This window comes from Mastigoproctus giganteus, chromosome 7 (genome assembly GCF_048544385.1).
Source record: "Mastigoproctus giganteus isolate SK-2022 chromosome 7, ASM4854438v1, whole genome shotgun sequence".
NCBI classification, from domain to species: domain Eukaryota; kingdom Metazoa; phylum Arthropoda; class Arachnida; order Uropygi; family Thelyphonidae; genus Mastigoproctus; species Mastigoproctus giganteus.
In genome coordinates, this window is record NC_143581.1 from 164,006,098 (window position 1) to 164,027,166 (window position 21,069).

The window sequence follows — 21,069 nt, forward strand, 5'->3', positions numbered from 1 at the left end:
TTTGTTGATATGAAAAGCCTAGTCGCTTCCAAGATTAATTATTCGAACATTTCCCATTTAGAATTTCCCACTGTATAGAATTTAAAACTGTCTCAGGACATCGTAGTTTCCTTTATGAAACAAAAACCCTTCCCTTTACCTGATGGTAGTTACCTCATTGAGTAAATCCTACATTAGCACTCGGTGATCACTGCCACCTAGTGGTTCCTTTATCTGCAGATTCTTAATGCATGAAGAATCACTACTAATAATCAGATGAAGCATATTACTCCCTCTGGTTGCCTTCCAAACATACTGCTGTAGAAAACAATCATCCAAGAAATCCACTAAAGCCCTGCCAGTGTGAGTGACCAACCCAAAAGTTCCAGTCAATATCTGGGAAATTAAAATCCCCTGTAATAAGAGTCTGATTTACTGGCCTGCTTGATTTCTCTGTACAATTGTTTATTATACTTATCAGAGTCATTAGGCCTATAACACACTCTTAGTCTCAATTTGCTTTCCCAGTGCTTATGTCACACCAAACTGACTTGACGCTGCACTGTCCCCTCCCCATGTCAACTGGCTATACTTCCTTAGCAAGTTAATAAAAACTATTCCAGATTAAAAAAGAACCTCAACTGTGGACTTCTAGTTTTCATGAGAAGCAGGCGAGAAGTCATTTTGGCAAGACTTCGAATTGGTCATTCATATATAACTCATCTGTTCTTGCTTATGGGAGAGAATCCTCCTCAATGTTTCTTCTGTCAATCCCAATTAACAATCAAACATATTCTCATAGAGTGTCCTCAATATTCAAGTATACGGAAATCCAGTTTTCCCTCTCTAGCTAACTTTCTGGAATCTTTAATTTTACAACACATACTTGGCAATTGTGCAAATATCAACGCTCTGTTTTAATACTTGACATGCATAAATATATATAATTGTCTCTGATAACTATAATAAAAAATGTTTATTCATAAGATGAACAGGCACAATATGGTCCAGGAGGCCCTTGTGCCAAAAAATTCTCAGCACAACAACATACTTCCTTAGATTTTATGTGTTTCTTAACTAACGGCATAACTCATCCTCTCTTTCTGTACACATTGTACTCCGCAAATTCCAATTCTGCATTCTTTATATTTGTGTGGCGTCACGTCTCTGATATCCCAACAATATCTGCCTTTGATGTTTTCACCAATACCTCAATTTCATCAAATTTATTTACTATACTTCTAACACTGGTGTACATGCAATTATACATGCACCTGTTCTTACTCTTAGTTACCCTAACACAGCCCATGTATTTATTTGTTCCATGATGACTCCCAGCAGCTCTTGAAATCCCCAGCAACCTACTCTCTAGGCTGCTGCTCATTACAATAGAAACAGTGCAAGAATAACTTTCACCTCTGTCAGCAGCTACTCGTAATCTATTAGTCTGTGTATCCTCCTCCCAATGAAAGTGTTATGCAAACAGGTGCATTGGTATATATTGTACCATTTAGTGTATTTATTGAGAAAAACATATAATAAAACAGTTTTAAATAACAGAGATTGTTTATTGTTCATTATTTAATATATATATATATTTTTTTTTTTTTAATTCTTTTAACTAAAAATTTTAGCCAGTCATGCTGGAAAAAAAAAAAAAAAATGGTTTAGTGGGTCCATTGGCATTACCAGTAAAGAAAGATTACTAAAATTTACATTGTCCTTACTTTAATATATTATTTTTTTTTTTTTTTTTTTTTTTGTTCCTCTCCAGTCCTGAAATTTCACAAGTACGCTCAACTTGACATTTAAGAATAGACTGACTCACACATCTTATAATTTATATAAATTATGAATTTTTCTGTCATTTATTAAAATTGAAAACTACAGAAATTATTCTATATCTCGCAAAAACATTAAAGCTATTCCTTTGAACCTTAATACTAATTTATTTAACAGAATTTACATTTGGCTCTCTTCATTTTTTACAGTAAGTAAATCTTCAGATCTTGAATAATGCTTTCTCTTTTGATTTAGAACTGTCAGGTAATTATGAAATTATTGTTTTATTTCATTTCACTTGCAGCTTATCTTCACTTTCAGATTATTTTTTAGTAAAATCATACAGATACTTTCTGTATAATTTTTAAGAGTAAACTCATATGAAGGAACAAAAAGTTTTAAGTTTTTATATTCGTTCCCATACAAACTATGTTGGATATAATAATCTACAGTGTAACTAGAATCTAGGTAAATAACTAGAGATAACATTTCATTTTCTGCTTTAAAAATTCTGAAGAAATATTCAACAACGTGTGTGTGAGACAGATGAACTACGTTGAAGCACTTCAGAGAAACCCACACAAAGATCAAGACGTGTGGACTGTGTCCCATCGGCTATTTCTTTGGAGAATTACATCTAGCTCTTCGTCTCTACATCCTTTCCTTCCTTTCTTTCTGGATTGTAAAATCAGTTCAGTTTTGTTTGAGAGTGAAGTGGAAGCTTTTGTTTGCATTTTGTATTTTTTTATGACAACCCCAAACATGAGAGGTATTAGAACCTATAGTACTTAGGACTGTGCATGGGTTGGAGGTTGAGAAGATGAAAGAAGATATTTGTTGACATTAGAATTGAACTTCTGTAGACCGTAATTTTCAGGAAATACATATGAAGGAAGCTTGTTCCAGAAAACAGCAGTTGAATGAATAAACGAGGAAGATGAAAAGTTGGTTCTGCGAGTTTGAAGTTGGACAGTAAATGGGTGTTGGCTGGTAGTGGCATGTGTTCAGACTGTTTTGAAAGAGAGGGTAGGAATTATAGAAGCCAATTCAGAAGAACAGTGCCCATGGAAGTATCTATAGAAAAGGCATGCAGCACAAACAGTGTCTTTAAGATAGTGGAGAGACTCTGTTAGAGATGAGTCATTAATTAACCTAACTGCCATCTTCTGAATGGAATCTAGAAGCTTGAGAGAGGTATCAGGAGAACCTCCCCAGATGTGGGAACAATATTCCATGGTAGGGTAGATTTGCAATTTGTACAAAGTGAACAGCTGTTTGGAAGAAAAGTAAAGCATAGAGTGAAAGAGAAAACCAAGTTTTTTAGATGCAGAGGCAGCAATATTTGTAATGTGCTTGTGCCAAGAGAGATTAGAAGTCAGGGTAATCCCCAAAAGAGATACAGTATACCCCCGATATTCGCGGGGGTTACGTTCCTGAGAAATTCCGCGAATACTGAGTTATTGCTCCCGTAGTAATAAAGGGGTTCCGTTCCAAAGTATGAAATATATAAGAAAAACTAATCTAAAATTTTGTCTATGTATGTATTATATGTACCTTCATAATATGACTATGTACATAGACAGTACATAGTGAATTGCAAGCATATGACATCGAAATTAAAATAAGAAACAATCTAATATTAAATGTAATATTTATTAGAAATTTCAAACAAATCTTTCGAACCAGCACCTTTGCTAGCTAAAAAACTTGTCCCGCCAGTGTTATCACCAGTTTCGCTAAAGTGTTGATAAAGGAGTTTTGCCTTTTCACGAATGATGAGTGAACTTAACGGAATTTTATTTTGAGTTTGGTCTTCTATCCACAGATTTAAAGCTTTTTCCATTTTTTTAAATTTAACATCACAAGTTACAGAGCAAATTTTTGAAGCAATTAGCGCGTTTTCACGGACACTACGGCGGAGTTTTTCTTCCGATTTTTTGATTGATCGTACCGTTGACTCGTTGATTTTATGTTTTGCCACTGAGGAGACACTTTCACCTTTAGAAATTTTATCTAATAACTCAATTTTATTCGCTAATGTCATCACCTTCTTTGATATTTTCACATTTCTCTTGTTATTCGTAGCCATATTTTTGTAGGGGTTAGAAAGAACTTGTCCACAATAAAGTCACTTTCTTCCGTTAACACACTCGAAAAAGTCTCTTTTACACTGCAAAACGGTAGATTTATCAATTTTCTTTGCATATCAATTTATAAATTGATAAATTTATTCAATTTATAAGCATATAAATTAAAAGCAAACGACGAAACCTTCCATGACAAGCGCATAACACACTGAACAAGGATTAGCGAGAAAAATCCAAGTGCGCAATTTTGTCATCCCTCTCCCCCCACCCACCGAGCGCTGTTTTGACCGGAAAAGATGATTTTAGCCACGCCTATGTTTTTTTTATGGCGGAAAATGTTCATGGCGCTTTAAAATTCACATTTTTTTTTTTTAGGTTTCATTTTATATTAAATCAGCGACCGCAAATACGCAAATACAGATACCGCGAATAGCGGGGTTTACTGTATATCGTTTTGCCTAGAAATCGGAGTGTCACCAAAGATAAGCATAGGAGCAGAAGAATCCTTTTTGCAAGATATAAGACAAGACTGAGTTTTAGAAGGATTGAAATCAACTAAGTTGTCGTTGCCCCACTGGAGAATTACCTGGAGATCGCATTTAAGGAATTGGTAGCGGATATTCGAGAAGTTGAAGCTGATTGAGCAGGGCAAGGTTTCTCAAAATGGAAAGTGGAATGCAATGTGCTATCATCGGCAAAACTATGGATAGGATTTCCAGTCAATGGAAAGTCATTAATATACAAGAGAAAAAGAGTGGGGGGAAAGAACTGAACCTTGGGGGACACCAGCATTAGTAGAGAAGTTAGAAGACAGAGCCATCTACCATCACCCTTAGTGAGCGATCAGAGAGAAAACTGGATAACCAATTACAAAAAACAGTTGGCAAACCATAAGATGGAAGCTTGTTTAGAACACCTTTAGGCCAGACACGATCGAAAGCTTTTGAGATGTCAAGAGCAACTGCTAGTGTTTCACCGAACTTTTCCATTGAATTTGTAAATAAATTGGTAACATAAGCAAGATTATCACCAGTGGATCGACACTGGTGGAATCTATACTAGCGATTGTTGATAGGTAGTTTAAAAGTTGACGGTTAATTGATTTCTCCATTACTTTAGAAAGAGTAGAAGTAATTGCAATGGGACGATAATTGGATGGGAGAGATTTATCACCCTTTTTAGGAACTAGCTGGATATGAGCAAATTTCCAAGCAGAAGTAAAAACACCTTTGGAATAAGAAAGTGAAAAAAGGTGGCAAAGAACAGGAGTAGGTCCAGGAGCACAGGTTTTGAGAACAAGTGGAGAAATACTATCAGGACCTGGAGCTTTCTTAGCATCAAGATTCGTCAAAATCCTTCTGACATCCTTTTTAAGGAAGACCACAGGAGGCATTGAATGGAACATGTTGGGAATGGTGGGAGGTGTTTTACCAAGATCATTAATACATGAGTTGGAAGAAAAATGGGATGCTAGCAGATCAGCTTTATTCTTGGCTGAAGTGACAATAGGACCATCTGATTTAGACATAGGTGGGAACAGAGAAGGGCAAAAGTTGTGGCCAATAGCTTTGGCAAGAGACCAGAATGCTCAGCTACCATTAGGGCAAGAAACAAGTTTTCTACTCTTAGCCGGTTCAAAATCTAGTTTGGACTGATTAATAACTGCTTTACAGTTGTTGCAAGCTTTGGTGTAGGCAGAAATTGAAAATTCTGGAGAATTGATAACAAGCTAATTACGATATGCAACATACTTTTCTTGAACAGCCTTAGCAAATTTATTGGAAAACCTTGGTTTTCCAATAAATCTGCTAATAAACAAAATAAAGGACGAGATTTTGTGGAATAAAGGATTACATTCTTATAAGGATAATTTCACTTACACGATCTGTGAAAACATTGATATCAGAAGTTTTGAAACAGTAATCCGACCAAGGAAAAGAAGAAAAGATATCTGCCAAACAAAACGAGGTTGGGAATTGGAATAGCCGTGAGATAAAGTCTCCATTGGAGAAGAGACAATCACCAAGTTGTGATTTGAGGTGCCTAAAGGACCACTCACTTTGCCGTGTACTTAGAAGGGTTGTTTGTGAAAAAAAGATCACATGTGTTGGCTGTATGGTTAGTATTGCCCTGTATTCTGGTAGGTAAATGAATAATCTGTGAGAGGTTATTAGTAATTGCAAAAGCCCTAGCATCTTGACCAGCTGAGTCTGTGTGACTAGAAAATGGAAGCTGGCTGGAGTTGTGAAAATTACCACACTGTTAGGAAAGTTGGACTGGAGAAAGTCAAGTTGCAAAGGAGCGGAAGTCAGAGAGTTCCAAGTGATTAGTGGGGTTGGGAGAACAGTAGAGACAACATGTATGTTTGCTTGTACACCAATGCTAGGAGTTTGGTAAATAAATTTGATGAATTTCAGGTATTGCTCAAAGCATCAAAGGTGGATATTGTTGGGATATCAGAGACGTGGTGTCACACAGATATAAGGAATGCAGAACTGGAATTTGGGGAGTACAACGTCTACAGAAAGGATAGGAAGGGAGGAGGGGTTATGCTATTAGTTAAGAAACACACAAAATCCAAGGAAGTGAAGCCAGTCAACATCACCGGACAGTGCGGTGTCGAATCAGTTTGGTGTAACATAAGCACTGGGAGATCAAAATTGAGAGTAGGAGTGTGCTATAGGCTTAATGACTCTGATGAGTATAATAAGAAACTGTACAGGGAAATAGTGGGCCAGTAAATCAGAGAGTCTTATAATGGGGGATTTTAATTTCCCAGATATTGACTGGAATTTGTGGGTTGGTCACTCACACACTAGCAAGGCTTTTGTGGATTTATTGGATGATTGTTTTCTACATCAGCATGTTCGGGTGGCAACTAGAGGGAGTAATACTCTTGATTTGATTATCAGTAGTGATTCTTCATGCATTAAGTATCTGCAGATAGAGAAACCACTAGGTGGCAGTGATCACAGTGTGCTGAAGTGGGATTTACTCAAAGAGGTAACTACCATCAGGGGTAAAGGGAAGGGTTATTGCTTTCTTAAAGGCGACTAGTATTAGTATTAGTAATGGTCGCATGGTGCAAGAAAGCCTATGGCTTATGCTGCACCAGCCAAAAAAAAAAAAAAAAAATCTGAACAAAACAATGATGAATACAAAAAATAAATAATAATAATAATTAATAAAAAAAAAAGGAAATTAAACCTATCATCCTATGCACTTCCCTTACCCGAAGGTACTATCCAGATGACCTTTGAATTTCCCCAAACTGTCGGCCTCTACCACCCATGAAGACAACTTATTCCAGTAATTTTTAACTTGCTGGCTAAAATAAAACTTCCTGCAGTCCAATCTAAACATTTCCCCCCGTAACTTGAATTTATGTCCCCTAGTTCTAGCATCATTTATAATCTTGAAAATTTCGTCCTCATTCATTTTACTGATGCCTCTCAGAGCCTTAAACACCTCAATCAAATCTCCTCTAAGGTGTATAGTTTCCAAACTCTGCAACTCACATATTCGAAGTCTTTCTTCATAAGGACGCCCTTTTGCCGATCTCACCAGGCGAGTTACCCATCTTTTCACCCTTTCAAGAAGCTCGATGTGTTTCTTTAGGTGCGGTCTCCATACCTGAACACAGTATTTCAAGTGTGGTCTAACAAAAGCCTTATATAATGGGATTATCACGTCCCTATCTCTACTTGCAAAAGTTTGATAGATCATCGATAGGACACCATGGGCCTTCCTTGCAACCAGTTTACAATGCTCAGAGAATTTCATGTCTGACCGTATCGTAACACCCAAGTCCCTTTCCTCCAGTACTGGGTTTAGTTGAACTCCACCAAGTGAATAAGTTATTTTGGGATTACTGTTTCCCAGGTGTAATACCTTACACTTTGTTGGATTAAAGCATAGCTGCCATTTTTCTGACCATTCCTGAAGTCTATCTAGGTCTCTCTGAAGAAGCTCAGCTTGACAGTGATCATTAACTACTCTACCAATTTTAACATCATCTGCAAATTTAGACATTATGTCCTCTATTCCTTCATCAATGTTGTTTATGAAAATCAAAAACAACAGTGGTCCTAATACTGATCCTTGGGGAACCCCACTTCTTACATCAACCCAATCTTAGGAATAGCCATTTATCACAACCCTCTGCCTCCTGCCCTGAAGCCATCCTGCTATCCATCTAAGGATTTTCCCAGTGATTCCAACCTGTTCCAGCTTATAAAGCAACCGCTCATGTGGGACTGAGTCAAAAGCTTTGCTGAAATCTAGATAAACAATGTCGAAATTATTCCCTAAATCCAGCTCATGAGTGACCCTTTCGAAATAGCGAACCAGATTTGTTAAACATGATTTTCCCTTTACAAAACCATGCTGAGTATTCTTGAGAATTTCAATTCGATCCAAATGATCCCGAATTCCACCCTTGATCATTGCTTCCATGATTTTCCCTACTACTGAAGTCAGACTGACAGGTCGATAATTTCCAACTACACCTTTAGAGCCACCCTTATGTATGGGAGATACATTTGCACTTTTCCAATCCAAGGGAATCTCCCCAGAGTCCAGTGATGCTTGCATAATTAGCCTCAATTGTTCAATGTACTCACTTGCCGCCTCCCTTAAGATTATGGGGTATATTCCATCAACTCCAGGAGCCTTACTGGTCTGTAGGCTTGAAAGTTTTTTCATTAAATAATCTTGCGAAATTTCAATATCATTAATTACATATTTTTTAACTTCGCTCCCACAATTTCCCATTGCCACAAAAGGTTTTTCATTTGTAAATATCGATGCAAAATAACTGTTGAGTTCATCTGCAACGGCAGCTGGTGTATTTAATACTATCCCCTTTCCCTTATGTAAAGGTCCGATCTGGTTTGTCCTGCTCTTCTTGGCATTTATATATGTGAAGAATTCTTTATCCCCCCCCCCCTTTGCTCTGTTTGCTAGTGATTTCTCATAAACTGCCTTTGCCTGTCGAACCTTTTCTGTGGCTTCAGTACTTTTTATTGCTCTGTAACCTTTCCATGCCACCTTTTTCTGCTCAAGTAATGTGGCAGCTTCACTATTCATCCAACTTGGAACCCTCCTCATGGAGTATTTTTTTAATGGTATATATGCATTCACGGCATCTGTGATTAATGTTTTAAAAGCATACCACAGTTCAAATGTATTCATTTTCTGCATAATATCTACCCAGTTAATAGAGGCCATGTAGTACCTTAAGGCATCGTAATTTCCTTTTCTGAAATTAAAACCCATTCCTTTGCCTTTTACTTCTGCTACCTCTCTCGTCATCATCCGCCGTAGAACTCCATGATCACTTCCTGCTACTGGTTCCTCTACTGTTATGTTATGTCATCTGATTCGTGGGTGATGATGAGGTCTAGGATATTCTTTTCTCTAGTACTTTCCCTGACATGTTGATACAAATAACAGTCATCTAGATGATTTAAAAATTTTGTTCCCCATGTCGAGTTTCCTTCCCATTTACTCCAATCAATTAGAGGCAAATTGAAATCATCCATAATAAGACATTGACGCTTACTTGCCCATTCCATTTGCATGTAGAGGCTTTTGTCATAATCTTCACAATCACCTGGTCTGTAGATTACTCCCACTCGCATTATACCTTTGTTTCCAACTATCTCACACCATACAGACTCTATACTAGAATGTGAAATGTCTGAATCTGGGAAAGCTATCTTCGCACTCAGGCTGCTTCTGATAAGAAGCATTACTCCACCACCCCTTCTATCTACCCTATCCTTCCTAAATACATTATACAAGCCGTACTTAAACTCATCATCCCCAATTTCCGGGTGGCACCACGTCTCTGTAAGCCCTATTATGTCCGCGTTACTTGTTTTAACCAGCAGTTCGAATTTGCTCATTTTATTGACAACACTTCTAACGTTACTGTATAAACAATTAAGATTTACAGTTCTTGTATATTTAACAACCCTAACACAACCCTTGAAGTTTTTTTAGGCTCTCTTCCTTGATATTAGCTACCCGCTCACATGAAACGTTTCTGCCCCCAGAACATCTAGATAATACATCCAGTTGGGGTAGCAGATAAGAACTCTTAAGGTACGTGCAAGAGTTACTTTAACCAATATTATCAGATAAACGCATGTCAGTATTACCCACATTCACCCTAGCTAGCAGTTTCCCTGAACCTTTAAGGTATCCTCAATAATACTGGCAAAAACGTTTGCACCACTTTTGTTAAAGTGTATCCCGTCTCTACAAAACAAATTCCTTCTACCTACAAGTGTGGTCCATGCTGATAGAAATTTCCCCCCTAATGCCTTGCAGATTCCTTCAGGTCTTGAGTTAATCCACAAGGCTCTTAACATATAATCCCTCCTATCTTGTCTGGGCAGAATTGCAGACACATAGACATTATGGCCTAGCTCGCAGCATTTCCTCAGCATGGTCCTGTATTTTTCCAACAAATCGTCAGATCGTGTACGTTTAATTTCATTAGTCCCCACATGAATAATAATATTCTCTTTACCCCCTTTAAAATCTGACAATCTGTTGGTTACATCATCAATAGTTGCTCCCAGCAGACATACCCTGGTTCTACTCCACCTATCCTTATTACAAAAAATATTCCCTGTTTCCCTGACAATGGAGTCTCCTAATAAAACAATGTTCTTTTTAACCAGAGTACTTTGCACTTGGTTTTTCTGTTTTGAGGCTCGAATCGGGTGTGCATCACTTGGTAGATTGCTGGAGTCTTGAGTCCCTGACGAACTCCCAGATGCATTATTCTTGAGGGCAAGCACCCGTTTTTTTCAGGGACTCAAATTGTTCCATCAGTGCACCAAATTGTAATTTAAGATCGGTGCACTCCTTGCATCGATCACAAAGAAAAGAATTCCCGGGTGAGGTAGGATTAGTCACCAGGTCAACCTTGGAAAACATTCCACAGGTTCCACAACGGATTAAATCATGACTCACCCGTAAATCGCCATCGGCTATTTCCGTGTGAGTCACGATACCCTGTGACGCGTTTAAGGCAGATCTCGTAACTACCATTATAAAATTAAATAAATATCAATGAAAGTTAACTTTAAAAAATTATATCTATAATATTATTAAAATCAAACTGTTAAAGGAAAACCTATAACAAAATACTCCAACAATATCTAAATAAATCATATATTTAAAATCACTATCCAAAAGTACCATCTTGACAGACCATCTTGAACGAAGTGGACATAGAAAGCCAAGCATGGGGGCTACGAATCAACAAAAAGAAAACAAAGGTGATGAAGGTCAGCAGGACTGCAAGCAAAATCACAATCAAACTAAACAATGAAAAATTAGAGCAAATACACCGCTTCAAGTATCTCGGAGTACTCATTGATGACCAGCTGAACCATGAGGCCGAAATCGAAAGCAGAATTGAACAAGCCAGGCAGGCGTTCACCAAATGGAGAACCCTCCTCACCGACAGAAGCTTGAACATCATGCTCAAATTACGCACATTGAAATGCTACATCTGGCCAATACTGCTCTACGGTGTAGAAACCTGGACTCTAACATCAGCCACTACAAAAAAGCTCCAGGCCTTCGAAATGTGGCTCTACCGAAGAATGCTGAAAATTCCATGGACAGCCAAGATAACCAACGCACAGGTCCTGCGGGACATGCACACGGAACGGGACCTGCTCAAAACCATCATCAGCAGGAAATGCAAATACCTAGGTCACATCGCTAGGAACCAACAAAAATATCACCTACTACCACTCATCCTGGAGGGAAAGATCGAAGGCAAGAAACGCCCAGGCAGACCGAAAATGGCATGGCTAGATAACATCAACACCTGGCTTCACATGACAACAGCACAAATTCTACACGCAGCGCTAGACAGAGAACAATATCAAAACGAAGTCGCAAACGCCATTCAGCAGCATTAAAGAAGAAGATCCAAAAGTAAACCACTTAACTGAGGAGCCCTGACTAAGTACGTCCGCTCACCTCGAATGGAGTCATTGGTTAAAGAAGCACTGTAGGATCATCTGGACTACGATGGTCTGAGACAGTATTTAAATTCTATACAGTGGGACCAACTGATGATGTTACCAACAGCAAATTCAAAATGGGAAGCATTCAAAGAACTTATCTTGGAAACTACTAGGCTTTACATACCAACTAAGAAATATTGTTCAAGGTTTAGGCCTAAATGGATGTCAGATGAACTAATGAGACACATGGCAGAGAAAAAAAAATGCATGAGATACATATAAATTAACACATGACACAGAAGCCTATGATAGATATAAGTTGATCTGTAACCAAGTTACAAAGGAGGTTAGGCGGGTGAAAGCAGATTACGAGAAATCTTTGGCAAGGGATGCAAAGAAAAACAGCAAAGAATTCTTTACTTACGTAAACTCTAGATGGATGGGGATGAATCAGATTGGTCCACTTGATATCGATGGTTCAACTGTTGATGATCCTGCTCAGGTAGCTAACAAACTAAATGAATATTTTGCATTCACACATGACGAGTTATTCAGCAAGGGGAATGCCAGAGGTGTATTTAACTCGGGCAGTAAGCTAGATAATCTTGTAATAACTGAGAGTAAAGTGTAGGAGAAATTGTTGAAAATAAACACAAGAAAGGGGTGGATGGGATCTATCCAGTTATATTAAAGGAGGCAGCAAAGGAAGTAAACAAACCCTTAGCCATAATTATGAGAGCTTCCTTGGACTCAGGGGAGGTACCCATTGACTGGAGATGTGCAGATGTGACAATTCACAAAGGAGGATCAAAGGCTGACACAAGTAATTATAGACCTGTGAATTTAACTTCTGTTCCAGGAAAATTAATGGAGTCACTGGTTAAAGAAGCACTGCAGGATCATCTAGACAAGACTTCAGTTATAGCTCGGACACAGCATGGTTTTATTAAGGGGAAGTCTTGCCTGACCAATTTTATTGGATACTATGATGCAGGGAATAACTTTGACATTATATACTTGTATCTAAGAAATGCTTTTGATACTGTTACAAATGGAAGACTGCTGCACAAATTGGAGCAGTGTGGCATTGGAGGCAAATTGATGCTATGGATAAAGGGGCTATGGTTGAGGGGGATAAGACAGAGAGTGGTAATCAATGGACACTGCTCATCGTGGACTAATGTTATCAGTGGAGTCCCTCAGGGTTCAGTGTTGGGTCCATTATTGTTTTCTGTATTTATAAATAATATTGATGATGGTATATCAAGCTTAATGTCCAAGTTAAAGTTGGCAGGGTTAGTAAGGACACTACTGACGCTATGCCGCTGCAACAGGATCTGGAAAGGTTGAGCAGATGGGCTGAGAGGTGGCAAATGAAGTTTAACATTGACAAATGTAAAGTACTACATAATGGAAACAGCAACCCCAGAGCAACATATCAGCACTGTGGTACTACACTGACAGTGGTAGAGAATGAAAAGGACGTGGGGGTAATTGTGCAGGCAGATATGAAGTGGTGTCTTGTCAATGATATACAGGAATTTTTCTAGCAGGGATAAGGAGGTGATTATTCCCTTGTATAAGGCAATGGTCAGGCCACACCTTGAGTATTGTATACAGGTCTGGAGGCCTCATTTCAAGAAGGATGTAGAGCTGCTGGGACGAGTACAGAGAAGGGCAACAAGATTAGTGAATGGAACAAAGGGTTGCTCTTACGAAGAAAGGCTTAAGTTTTGCAAATTACATTGTCTGGAGACTAGGCACTGGCGAGGTGATCTAATAGAGGTGTATAAAGCCTTGAATGGTTTGAGCAAGCTCAGTGCTGATGGAATTCTGCCTCTTGCTCAGAATAATCACCTGAGAGGGCATAAATTCAAATTGAGGAAAGACAGATGTAGGATAGATGTGCGGAAATTTGACTTTAGCCAGCAGGTAGTTGGTTGGTGGAAGTTGATAGTATAAATAAATTTAAGGCTCAGCTGGACAGGTATTTCGAACAAACGGAGGGGTGGGAGTTTTTTGTTTTGTTTTGTTTTTTTTTCCTGGCTGACGCTGCATAAGCTTGCTTTCTTGCATCATATGACTCTACTAATGCTAACACAAACAGATGAATTTGACACAATGAGGTAGAGAGATTTTAAGCTAGAAACATCGAAAAGAGGAGATTCCAAATTGCCAAGTCTCTGACAGGGAATATTGGAATCGACATATGCACAGGTACCACCTTTGAGGTGAAAGGAATCGTACAGTGAATAATTTGGGCAACTAAGATAAGCAATGGTTGAATCAACTGATAACTGAGATTCTGTCAAAAAAAGTACATTGTGTTTGGCAGACTGTAAGTGAAAATGAACATCGTTGAGATTAGAATTGAGACCACAGTATATTTGTGAAATGAACTAGGAAGTGTTTGGGAAGTTTAGATATTTTTGCAGATAAGCTTGTTCTTTTAGTTTTGACATTCATTTACATGGTGTATTCAATAGTAAGAAAAGTGGGGGGAGGGACATGCTGTATGAACTAATGAAATTTTTGGATATGGTGTACACATGGTAAGAATATACCCAAATCTTTGATATAATGGGGCCTCTACAATGCCCCCGCATACACACTACTCTGACTCCCTCCAGTCACTATCTGGCTGAGTAGAGGTAGCAAGATTATACACTAGCTGATCCAGAAGCCTCCTAGAGAGTTACCAATAGGTTTTGTCCGGTGTACTAATTAGCGGCAGGTCTGCGAACACTTTTTTAGAGCTGTACCCTCAATGTAAGGAAGTTTGGATCTCGCCATTATCATAACCTCAAAAGACATCAGGCAATACTGCATGATGGAAGGGTTGACCGGAACTTAGCTCTGGAGACTAAACATGGGTTCCACCACTTCAAGCCTCCAATAAGCAAAGTGGTGGTATTGCACCAGTTGATGAGTCATCTACCACCTAGTATTGCCTGGTAACACAGTGGGGCAGCATTCCTCCATGTAGTGTGGGTTTCACACCTCAACCCCTGCTTACGTTGGTTCACATCTGGGTGGTTACCCACAGTATGTTTGCACGGGGGGGGGGGGTTATACCCAGGATTACTAACAGTTCCATCATCGTGAAGGTGCAACAGAGGATTTGGCTGTCACAGACTGTCTGGACTTCACCGAAATTGGGTCCACCTGAATTGGGTCCACCACTTGGCTGTCACCTGAATTGGGTCCACCACTTGGCTGTCACCTGAATATCAGTTCCATCAGCATTTTAGACTCCCAGGTAGCGAGCATACCTTGTCTGGCATATCTATGTAATATTTGTTATACATGGGTTCCACCACTTCAAGCCTCCAATAAGCAAAGTGGTGGTATTGCACCACTTGAGTCATCTACCACCTAGTATTGCCTGGTAACACAGAGGGGCAGCATTCCTCCATGTAGTGTGGGTTTCACACCTCAACCCCTGCTTACGTTGGTTCACATCTGGGTGGTTACCCACAGTATGTTTGCACAGGGGGGGGGGGGTTATACCCAGGATTACTAACAGTTCCATCATCGTGAAGGTGCAACAGAGGATTTGGCTGTCACAGACTGTCTGGACTTCACCGAAATTGGGTCCACCTGAATTGGGTCCACCACTTGGCTATCACCTGAATATCAGTTCCATCAGCATTTTAGACTCCCAGGTAGCGAGCATACCTTGTCTGGCATATCTATGTAATATTTGTTATACATGTTGGATTATTGTGGTGAAGTTGAAATTCACGTTGTCCTACCATTTTCAATGACTTAGTATCAAACTATCATCATGTAGTACGTGCTTCATTTGCATATCATAAGGTGTGACAGCATCTCTTGTAACTTAACCCTGTGAAGTTCTTTACAGAAAATTTCATTTTGACCATTATCATGGGTGTTGCCTAAGAGATAAGTGAAAGCAGTACTACTTCACTGCTGTTCTTAAAGTTTTTAATTGGTATGGTATTTAACTATTTTTCTTCATTATTCTGAGTCTATTATGTGGTTTTTGTAATTTTGGCATATCAGGGATATAGTAGCAGTATTTTATTAGTGTTTCCCGAGTTACATAAAACTCAGCTTAACGTAAGAAGTTTTGGAACGGATCTTATCTCTTACATATGTTAGGGACAGACTGTATATAATGTGTTTTTAAAAGAATACTGAATTTTTTTTATCAACATTTATTTGTTATAAAAAATATATGGGCTTTCTCGTCATTTTTTTTTTTTTTTTTTTTTATAACAGCATTAATGTCTTAGTGCTTTCCACAGAATGAACTCATTCTTTACTGTGAGATTTACTTGCTTTCTCATTTGATCAGGTCAACTCGTCAGTTAGTTGACCTAGGATTTAAAACTGTCCATACATTTAGTGTTCGTAATGCTCACCAAGAGAACCATCTGCTTTTTTTGATGATGACCAGTAAGTCCTTAAGCAGGCTGTCATCTTTTAAGCAAGGTCTTATAATTATTTATTATTTATGCAATGTCATTTGTTTTGAATAAGTTGAATATCAAAGAATTCATGACAGAAACTAAGTTCATTCTCCTGTGAGCATTAAGGCTATATTCTGGGCCATTTAAATTCTACTGTTCAGAATAACACAAGAGAAATCACAAAAGCCCTCTTAATTTTCATAATTTAAAAAACAGCCTTTGTTATATTGCAATTTCAGAGTTCTAATATTTATATTGTTAGGACTTTTGACTCCCATTAACAAAAAGGACAAAGAAATCTTATAAACTGCCATTATAATCTAATTCATTAGTATGAATTAGGTTATCATGGAAGACTAATTGCCTAATTATTTTGCTTTATAATTGCTCATCACTTCTTTCCCACTTTATATATTTGGTTAAGAATGTACAATTTTTAAATAGGTTATGTGCCCATATATGTACAGTGCATATTGATGCACAAGTAAATCAGAATTAATCTACGTCTAAAGAACTTATAATTTTTCATTACAAAATAGAAAAGAAAAGTGCTGGGCAGTAAAATTTTATAATTATTAAACTTAATGTACCATTTTATATATCTATTTATAGTGCTTTTTTTTTCTTTTTTTTTTTGTAAAAAAAAAAAATAGGTGCCGGTACTCATTCTTGGCTGTCAAGAAAAATTGAAAATTAAAAGGACATGAAAATTACGTTACTCGAAAAAATTATTTCCCTGATACAAAGGGAACTAGGAAAGTTTTGCAATATGACGCAACAATGAATCACAGGAAGCTGCTTGTTGCTGCATGTTGAGACATGTTCATACGTGCATAGTAGCCGCCGCGCCAAGTCGATGGGCTCAGTTATTCATTAGTAGTGAGAGTGTAAAGTGCTTGCGATGGCATTGTGGTCACGAAATGAGATAAGGACAGTTTTGCGGTATAATTTCGTGCGTGGTTTAACCATAGACCAGTGCTTAGAAGAATGACTCTTGCACTAGATGATGATTGTCCACATCGTACAATGATATTCAGGTGGTATAGAGAATTCCAAAGGGGAAATTTCACTCTGGAGGATTCTGAGAGGCCGGGAAGGCCACGAACGTCAGTTACGGAGGAAAACGTTACTGCTGTGAGGAAAATGCTTGACGAAAACAGGCGAGTGACCTACCAACAGATAGAGGATACTTTGGGCCTAAATGCACCAGCAATTCGTTCGATTCTGCAAGATCATTTGCACGTGAAGAAACTTTGTTCTCTCTGGGTGCCGCATCAACTGACTGAAGAGCAGATGACACGACGTGTGACTTGGTGCCGGGAGATGTTAAAAAAGTTTGATAAGGGACAATCTCGGTATGTGAACAACATCGTGACAGGTGACGAGACTTGGCTGTACTATTACGATCTGCCGACCAAGGCTCAAAACAAAGTTTGGGTCTTTGATGATGACGACACACCCGTAATTGTCAGAAAATCCTGATCTGTAAAGAAGAAAATGATAGCTGTATTTTTCAAATCGAGTGGAATTGTGGAACGTGTCGTTTTGGACACGCAGAAGACAGTCACAGCGAAGTGGTATACTGAACAATGCCTGCCTAAAGTCATTGGATCTATGAAGAACCTGCGGCCAAAGTCAAGAATGGACACCTGGTACCTCCATCACGAAAATGCTCCAGCTCACCGCGCCAAAGCCTGCACCGAATATTTGACCACGACAGGACTGAAACTTCTCGAGCACCCTCCCTACAGACCAGACCTTGCTCCCTGCGACTTTGCACTGTTCCCGCATGTGAAAATGAAGCTAAAAGGGAGGCGGTTTTCCAGTGATGAGGACCTTCTATGGGCTTGGGACAACGAGTGTGCTTTACTGCCTAGTGAAACTTGGCAGAACTGGTTTAAAGATTGGTTTCGGAGGATGGAGAGGTGTATTGAATGTAGAGGAAATTACTTTGAAAAAATTAAATAAACAAAGCTGTATTGCAAAACTTTCCTAGTACCCTTTGTATTGTTACTTAATAGTAATGTTTTTGGAATAAGAACAACAAATTAAGTATATTAACACACTGTTTATTAAGCATAAATTTATTATTCAAGTATATAAAAAAATAAGTCAAAAATAATAAGAAAAATTAGTAAAAATAATATCATAATAAAGTTTTTATAGAATATTCCAAATTTTTATTGAGTTCTCATCCAACACACTATGCCGACTTCTTTTCTTACTGTTTATGTCTGTTGCTGAATGATGTTTTTGAAGCATGTCAGCGGTGGGCTTACAATTTTAATTAAGAAATAGTAGTGAAGAGATTTGTTTTTTATCATCAACGAAGCTCTGGTCGGGCTGACGATCAGATTCATTTGTGAAAATCCTCATTCACATTCACTTGATGAAATTGGTATCGTACTCAGAGCATTCATCAAATGCACTTCAATTTTTCTGAAACCGTCTTTTCAATTAGGTATTCCCGAAATGGAAGAATTGTATCTCTTTCATTTAACTGAAGCCTAATTGACAATTTTTTAACTCCATTTTCACCAAATGCCAACATTTCATGTTTAGAAGGTTAAATACCTTCATTGTCCTCATTTGCCTTCTCTCATCATCGATATTGTCACTAGTTCTGAAATTTGAATTTTTTCTTTTTTTTAAACTGTCCAAAATGTCAGCACTTCCGCGAAACAACAGATGATTATTTGTTGGGGTAAAAGAAAATCACTCTCTCCTAATTCTCAAACGGGACGCTTACAGTTAATTCACAGCAGTGTCCAACTTATGGCCTGTGCGGAAAGTGAATTAAAACAGTATTTTAAATTTTGCTAATTATCAAAAAAATGTTTTCATTAAATGTTTTGTTTAGTAAATGTAATTGTGTATTGTACTTTATAAAATTTTCGAATATTTTCAATTTTAGGTATATTGTTATTTTTATTTATTCACCTTATATTCATCTTAAGCAGTGATCCTTTCAGGTCGTAAATTTTCAATTATATGAGTAAAGGCAAAAGTAAGGTATTTTTTTTTTTTTTAAACAAAAGAATCATATTTTTATAATTTTAATAAAATCTAAAAAATAAAACTAAATTAGTTATAGATTTTTTACTCATAAAAGTATTGGGAATTTGAATTTTTTATATATAGCCTGAAAACAAAAACTTCTTTTTACATGTAATAAGATATGGAAAATGTAACACACTAATTTTTCTCAAATCACTCAGTACAGCCCCCGAAAGAATTTTAACTTTGAATATGGCCCCTGTATAGAAAAGGTTGGACATCACTGCAGTAGAAGGTGAACCATTGGGAATACCCCCTAATCTACTCACTGTTGACCAGTGAGTAGATCAGTGAGTAGATCACCTGTCCCACAACTTCGTATGTGGGACAGGTGGTTTTACCAGGTGCTACTAAGTTGTAGAATGGTAATCCCTTTAGCTCTCTCAATTCTTGCTTAGCAGCGAATTTCCTAAATTTGTTATATGAAAATTTTCTTCGTTCAACGGAAACTATTTTAAATGTAGTTTCCAAGGGGAATTCAAAAAAATGCTATAAAAGGAGCTTGTTAAACAGAGATCCGACTAAGCCCCCGAAAGAATTGAAACTTTGAATATGGCCCCTGTACAGAAAAGGTTGGACACCATTGCAGTAGAAGGTGAACCATTGGGAATACCCCTTGATCTACTCACTGTTGACCAGCGCGACTTCTCCGTATGTGGGACAGGTGGTCGGATAGGTTTTACTAGGTACCACTAAGTTGTAGAATGGGAATCCCTTTAGCTCAATCAATTCTTGCTTAGCAGCGAATTTCCTAAATTCGTTATATGAAAATTTTCTTCGTTCAACGGAAACTACAGGCTGGCCTCGACTAACGCGATTAATTTGTCCCGCAAGCGCATCGCGCAAAATGGAAAGGCGTTAATCGAATATAATAATCAATAGGAAAAATTATAATTGGTCCTTGACCTTCTGGAATGTCCATAAAGAATTTTAAAAATACCATTTAAATAACTTTTTAACTGTATACAATGTAAAAGATAATGAAAATAATTATGGAATTAAATGTTTATTACATAAAACAGCGGTTCCCAAACTGTGCACCGCGGAATATTTTAAATTTTCGAGGAAAACACAGCGATACTCGACATCTGTTGGACACTGCACGAACTACTAGCTCGAGGTAGTTTACAGTTTCAACATTTCTTATTAAGTTGTTTGGACCTAACTACTAAACGGAACTGTTAGGTATTTCTTTTGGTCTGGGTGCACCTTGAAAAAATAACTGAGACACTAAGGGCGCCGTGAACCGAGAAAGTTTGGTAACCTCTGACATAAAATGCACAATGAAGAAATGACTGTTGCAGAAATATTTGAACAATGTTGACTTTCTCTTTTCATCAGTCAATTTCCGATAGCCGACAACAATCTTCTCTGGGCTCTGACGAAATAAATATCACAGAGAACCTCAAACCTTTTGTTTGAGGTTCTATGCGATACGAAAGATTTCATCTAATTCTTTTACTGTTATGTCCTTCGCGGTAACATTTTCATTTGGCTCATTTAAAAATTTGAATTTTTATGCAAGTGTGCATTGACTTTATTAGCAGGAGACAAACAAGTAACACATCTTCTTCCAATGGTTGAAGGAACACACCGAGGAGGACAACAGGCAAATGTTTGTTAATTGACCGTACTACTCGCGGTAAGCTTAACGTGCGATTCAAATCTTTTTCAACTATCGCATCAAATAAAAAAAAATTGCGTTAACTGAAATTTGCATTGTGTCAAGTG

General features: G+C 37.9%; 1 protein-coding gene across 4 annotated transcripts in view; it reads left to right on the plus strand.

Moving 5' to 3' along the window:
• LOC150083310 (uncharacterized protein C2orf42 homolog) overlaps positions 1-21,069 on the plus strand; it is a 191,033-nt gene that overhangs the window by 163,362 nt on the left and 6,602 nt on the right. The window lies entirely within an intron of this gene.